General features: G+C 41.0%; 2 protein-coding genes across 2 annotated transcripts in view; one reads left to right on the forward strand and one right to left on the reverse strand.

The window, feature by feature from the left end:
* LOC101853881 (Bardet-Biedl syndrome 2 protein homolog) overlaps positions 1 to 3,705 on the reverse strand; it is a 30,336-nt gene extending 26,631 nt beyond the window's left edge. The window contains exon 1 of the mRNA XM_005107402.2: positions 3,623 to 3,705. The gene's annotated coding sequence lies outside the window, so the exon portion shown is untranslated. The remainder of the gene's footprint in view (positions 1 to 3,622) is intronic.
* A 151-nt stretch (positions 3,706 to 3,856) lies between these two features.
* Positions 3,857 to 6,000, forward strand: part of LOC101854117 (DNA topoisomerase 3-beta-1) — a gene marked incomplete in the record, with an annotated part of 36,759 nt that continues 34,615 nt past the window's right edge. Inside the window, 1 exon segment of the mRNA XM_035972177.1 lies at positions 3,857 to 3,957.

Below are 6,000 nucleotides of genomic sequence, written 5' to 3' on the forward strand. Positions count from 1 at the left end.
ACTGGTGGCGATGACACATCCCATTACTAGAGCGGTTAGGATAGTACAGTCAAACCTGCCCTGACGGCCACCTCTATAAGATGGCCACCTGTACAAACGGCCACTTTCCATTTCCCCCCTGCGTTTTTTCTGTATAATTTAACTGTGTAAAACAGGCACCTGTCCAACGCGGCCACGGCCACCATATTTTAACACACAACCCCTATCACAGTAAGCAATAACACCTGTCTTAGATGGCCACCTTAGTGACTCCATTACGTTTTGTCATAAATTGTGCACTGGCCCCTGGCGTTGTGGGCGAGCCGTCATAATTCAATCACTAGTCGTTGTTGTTAGGTAGTCCCTCCAACTGATCATGTTGCGTAGGCCCCTCCCACTGTTGACCAATAGCTACCAATTTTCAGCTGCTGGTGAGGTAAGCATGTGATCCCTCATAACCCATAAGCCCCGCCCACAACTCATACACAAATCGTACGTGAGACGAGCAGTCACTGTTTACCCAGTCTGTAACAAAGTAACAATGGACGTCAACATGAAATTGCCACAGAAGCGTCGCTCGTTCTCCGAGTCGTGGCGACCCATGCATTTTTTTTAACATGGCACTCGGTCTTCCTCGTCTGATATATTTTGTTTTATTGTCACCCTTGCCCAAAATCAGCAACAAAATAAAAATAACAAACAAAATACAAACCAACAACAAAAAAACCAAAACAACAATACGGCTACTTTCGATTGGGACTTCAGATGGGAATGATTTGTTTTCTTTATCTTGATCAGTCCTGCCTAAGACGGCCACCTGTCTTATACGGCCACTTTTCTCCTTGACAATGGGGGGCCCATCTTAAACAGGTTTTACTTTATTTAGTAGAGGTGTGAAGTTAAATCCACTACTTGACAACCAGACAGCTTGCCTGCTTCCATGACACCATGTGGGAACAAAACTGGAAGATGTGTTTATTAGCATGCTAGTCATCTGATACTGAAAATAATTGCATGATTTCACTGAACTCTTCAGTGCAGAATAAACATGCTTTTACCGAATTCATAACTTCTAAACAATGTACCACACTCTTTCTTGACCAGTTCACGACAAATCTTTCACATTTACTACTGCAAAATGGGGCCCAGATCCCACATTTGTCTCTGGTGGCCCACAAATTGGGACTCAACAATTACATATATGTGAGGCAGCGTGGTGGAATCAGGCTCTCATCAATTTTTGGGCATGTAGAGTTATTGGTATCATCTTAAAGCTTGTTCACTTGTGTTTATTTGGAAGAAAAAAGTATCCATTTATCTTGAATACAAGTCGAGATATTTGCGAAAGAAGGAGGTGGGGGTCACCTGTTTTCAGAGGTACAATTAGTGAGAAAATGGCCGCCAAAGAATAGTTATGTCCTTAGCTTATGAGTCCATGGTAACTGAAAATTAACATTTTTTATACCTTTAATCAACGTTTTTCGGAAAAATCCACACAGAAATGAGTTCTTTAATGGGCATGAAAGGTGTTGAGTCAAAAAACAAAAATCTGATAAAAATTCACAAACCTGCAGAAAAATGCAAGTTTCTTCACTTTCATTATTTTGACGAGAGCCTGATTCCTACACACTGCCTCACATATGTTTACTATCTTTATTTTTATGAAGTGACTATTTCTCCGAACGTTCGGAGAAATAGTGCCGATCATTATTTCTCCGAACGGTTTCTGGCCTCGTGATTTTTTGCCTATTTGCAAGAGTTCAGCGCCAACTGTCATTCTGCCATTCTGCGAGGTCTGGGAAGGAGCTTAAATTTTTGGGTCTAGATCTATTTCAATTTTCAAGAGCTAGTCTAGAGATTTTTAGATGAGTGTAAAAACGTGAAAAAGAAAGGTTTCACAACAGAATGAAATCAAAATTAGAACAGCCCATAAACAACCACAAATTTAACAAATAAGGGTGTGTGTCCACCTGTCCGAAGAAGATTGGCTGTTTTAACCCTAAATGTGCGTAATTTTTTTTTCAAGTACAGCCTAGGATATTACATGTAAATTATGGAATCACACACAAGGAGTCTGCCAGTGTCAGTACATGTAATCGGTTTTGGTGGAACGCTTTTACATAACACATTTAAATCTATATATATATACATGTATATATATTTAGAATCTAATGAAGGTAGGAACATCAAATTGAATGACGTTACACTATACAACATCCCCCCCCCCCTTTTTCCCCCGCAAAAAAAAATTAATAGAAAAACAACACATCAGAACAATAACAAGAAAAAAAAATTACACATCAACAAAATAAAACACCACAAAGAGGGAAAAATAAAAGAGGAACAGCAATACAAATCGTATGTAACTGTAACATACTCAACAAATCAACGAGGTGACGACAAGGGAGATAGAGATGAAGTGAAGATAAGTGAACTTTCTTTCAAAAGTAAAGAGGTTTGGTTTCTCTTTTTTTTAATTTGACTTTTATTCCCCAATTCGGGGACCAAAAAAATGTCAAAAAATCGAGCCACCTTTGATTGGTTGCGGCCACGACAAACGCAGATGCTAGTTCTACGTGTCGTTATCAATAACCCTCCATAGATTTAGATCTAGATAGCACACGAGTGAACACAACACATTAAGTTTAAAAAAAAAAAAAGAGCAGCACAATTCATAGGCAACACGTCATCTGTAGCGAAAAACTGTTTGGAACAGTAGCATTTCTATATAAATATTTACAGCGGATATTTTTTGGACCGATTGAACCATATTGTATACGAACAATCTTTGGTAGGCCTATAATATAATTATAGATCTATATATATATATATATATATATATCCGAAATTTGCGGGAAAGGATGTGATTTCAGTGTTCGGAGAAATAGTGCCCAGCTTTATTTTCCCGAACGTTCGGAGAAATAGTGCCAAGCTTTATTTTCCCGAACGTTTGGAGAAATAGTGCCCAGCCTTATTTTCCCGAACGTGCGGAGAAATAGTGCCCGCCTTATTTTTAACATATTGTGTATTGATAAATCAAAATATTGGTTGTCTTTGCTTTATTAGCCTATATATTCAGTTTAGACCGTGTTTTGATCTAGATCTAGCTAGATCTAGATCTAAATTAAATAGTACCCCGCTCACCCTCGGAATTCTTTCAGTTGTCCAACCCGTTTTATGAAAAAGATTTGGTGTCCCCAGCTGTAAAGGCAGTAACTTTTAGAGGCACATGATAAAAACAGCAAGAAAATTGAAGACTTCTGATTGCGCTGGTTTCAATACACTTTATTACAGAGAGTAACTTTAGGTAACTAGATCTAGTATTCTAGTAGAACTCTCGTAGCGTTCAAGACTACGAAAATTGAGAATGAAGGAAGATAGATGTGTCTAGAATCTAGATCTATAAATCTAGATCTAGATCTAGATTCTAGATATCTATCTATATTTTCTAGATCTAGAATCTAGAATCTAGATTAGAAGTAGAGATCTTGATTTTGATGTGATAAGCAAGAATTGTTTGATCCATCAAAATCAAATTAGTTTTGACTTCTTCTGTTAAATAAGCACTATAACCTATACATCTCTCATTTCATTATGACATCGGTGTAAATTTTGATTACACAATGTTATTTTTCAAACTTACCATCAAAAATGGAACGTATGATAAGAATTCATAATATTATTTTTGACTGGCCGTCGTCAATGAAGCTCTGCCTACAAAACTATTTCCTGGGAGTTACGCACCTTTGCATCATAGCGGGAGATAACCGTGCCGAAGGCCCCTTCTATGTGTGTGTGTGTCACTGTGTGTGTGTGTGTGTTCGTGTCGCACACATGAGTAACTCTCCTCGATATGGTGTGTTCAAAAGAGTGTATTGAGTGAGTAAATGAATGGTGTGTACTGTGTACATAGCCGCTGTTTCCGTCCCTATCTTCGCTGCTGTGTCTGCCGGTCGTTGTTGAGGAGATTAGCTAGAGGTAAAGAGTGAAGTGAAGTGACAAGGAAAGAGGAGAGTGATTGAACATGATATCCTAGAATATAGAGTCTAGATAGAATCTAGGGTGATCTTATACTTTTGCACGTTAAATTCCCAAGCCAAAGTCTACTAATCCCCGACACAGACCTTCAAAACTTTGAACTGGGCCTAAAAATGTGTAAACTACCGTAATTTTGTCATGAACAGATCATAATAATAACAGTGGTTTTCAGTCTTCCATCATGATTTTGGAAGCCATTGATGATTGAGTATAATCTTGATGACATAGAATTTTGATCCAGATCTGATAGTGGTCGCTCGTTTTGGAAGTCTTCAATGAAGAATTTAACGTGCTAAAGTATAAGATCATCGAATCCTAGATCTACATTAGGGCTGTACCCCGGTAGCAAACCCGCTCGTGCTCGCAAGCCCCTAGTTCAAATTCAAGTCACAAGCCTCAAATCACTAGGTCAAATCATCAAATCAAATCACCAGCATGATAAGTTGAGTCTAGCGCAAACTGTAACCTCCTTGGTCTTGTCTAAACTTCAAGTCCACAGCAATTAGCAATCCGCGAAGCCACTCGTGTCAGGCCCCCTCATCATCCCCACCCTGCTTGCAATCCGCGAAGCCACTTACGTCAGAAAAAGAGAGAGGGGAGAGTGAGAGATCTCGCCCACAGAGTCACTGCGCGGCGTGGCGCTGTAGTTTACTCGATTAATCGAAGGCCTGCGCAAGCCTCAAGTCCCATCTGCAGCCACAAGCCCCACAATTCACACAGTACTGATTTGCGCTAGGCCTAGAGATTTGCCCTAGGACAAGCTCGAGACCTGACCTGCTGACTTGTATTGTCTCGATACGCCGAGCGAGCGGCACGCCGCGGTATCGCTCGATGGCGTAGGACCGCTCGATGGCGACAAGACAGCTCGATGTGTTCAAACAGCAGTACTGCTCGCTGTGTGAACTTTGAACCGTGGAGGAAGGGAGAGGCTGGGCTTGTTTTGGTGCAAGGCGTAGAGAGCTGAAGTTATTTTTAACTTCCCGCCGTTAATCAGCTAAGCGAATGGATTTATAAGTGAGAAGGAACGTGGTATTGTAGTAACAGAGACCTAGGTTTCTGGTAGTAATAATAATAAGTTGACTTAGATTACCCTAAAATGGAGAACTCCAGGGGTCGTTGTCATTGGCTTTTGTATCGTATGTATGTAACCTATTTTGTAGATGTGTTACACTCACAGTGACATAATACAGAACATTTAGGAGACGGGCTAGGCCTACTTCAACCCAATGTCAGGGCCAACCTGAGCTGAGAGGGAACAACGCCCCAGCAGAAAGACGGAGGTTCTCAGTAAAAATTTCTCCCCATACGGGAATCAAACTGAGGTCTTTTGCGTGCGGCGATGAAGCGCTTGGCTCGTGCACATTAAAAATAAACAGGCCTTAACATCGTAAGAATAGCCGATCCAATATTAATTTTTAAGTGCATTGAATAGAGCTTTTTGTTTTTTACAACCGAACTATGAAAAAAACAACAACCGATCTTGCACTTTTGGTGCAAGCCTCTCAATGCAAATAACAAGAGAATCTTCTGTAAGATGTACTGAGCCCACTGCCACGAGAGTTCGCGACGTCACGACACAGTACAGCAGGACTGTCCACGAGTCACAACTCACCGGAAGTTCCCTCCGGTAGCAAGCGGGAGGCAATTTATCAAATCACAAGCCTGCTCGCAAGCCACTAGCGCAAGACGTCCGCTGCTTTGCAAGACTTCGATTAACCGAGCAGAATCCAGCCTAATCTACATCAAACCTAATAATTGCAAAGCATCAAATTATGGTCAAAATCAGGGGGGGGGGGGGGGGCATGTACCCCTGAAACCCCCCCCCCCCCCTCCATGGTTTTGTTAGGTCAGGAGGGCTCCCCTGAAAATCTCCCACCCCCCCCCCCCCCTTTTGTTTTTTTAAAAAAAAAGGGAAATTTTACATCCCCCTTTTTGGGGGGTTTGCCCCAAATTTTTAATTTCAAACCCAAAAAAAAAACCCCC

Source organism: Aplysia californica, unplaced genomic scaffold, assembly GCF_000002075.1.
Source record: "Aplysia californica isolate F4 #8 unplaced genomic scaffold, AplCal3.0 scaffold00601, whole genome shotgun sequence".
NCBI classification, from domain to species: Eukaryota; Metazoa; Mollusca; class Gastropoda; order Aplysiida; family Aplysiidae; genus Aplysia; species Aplysia californica.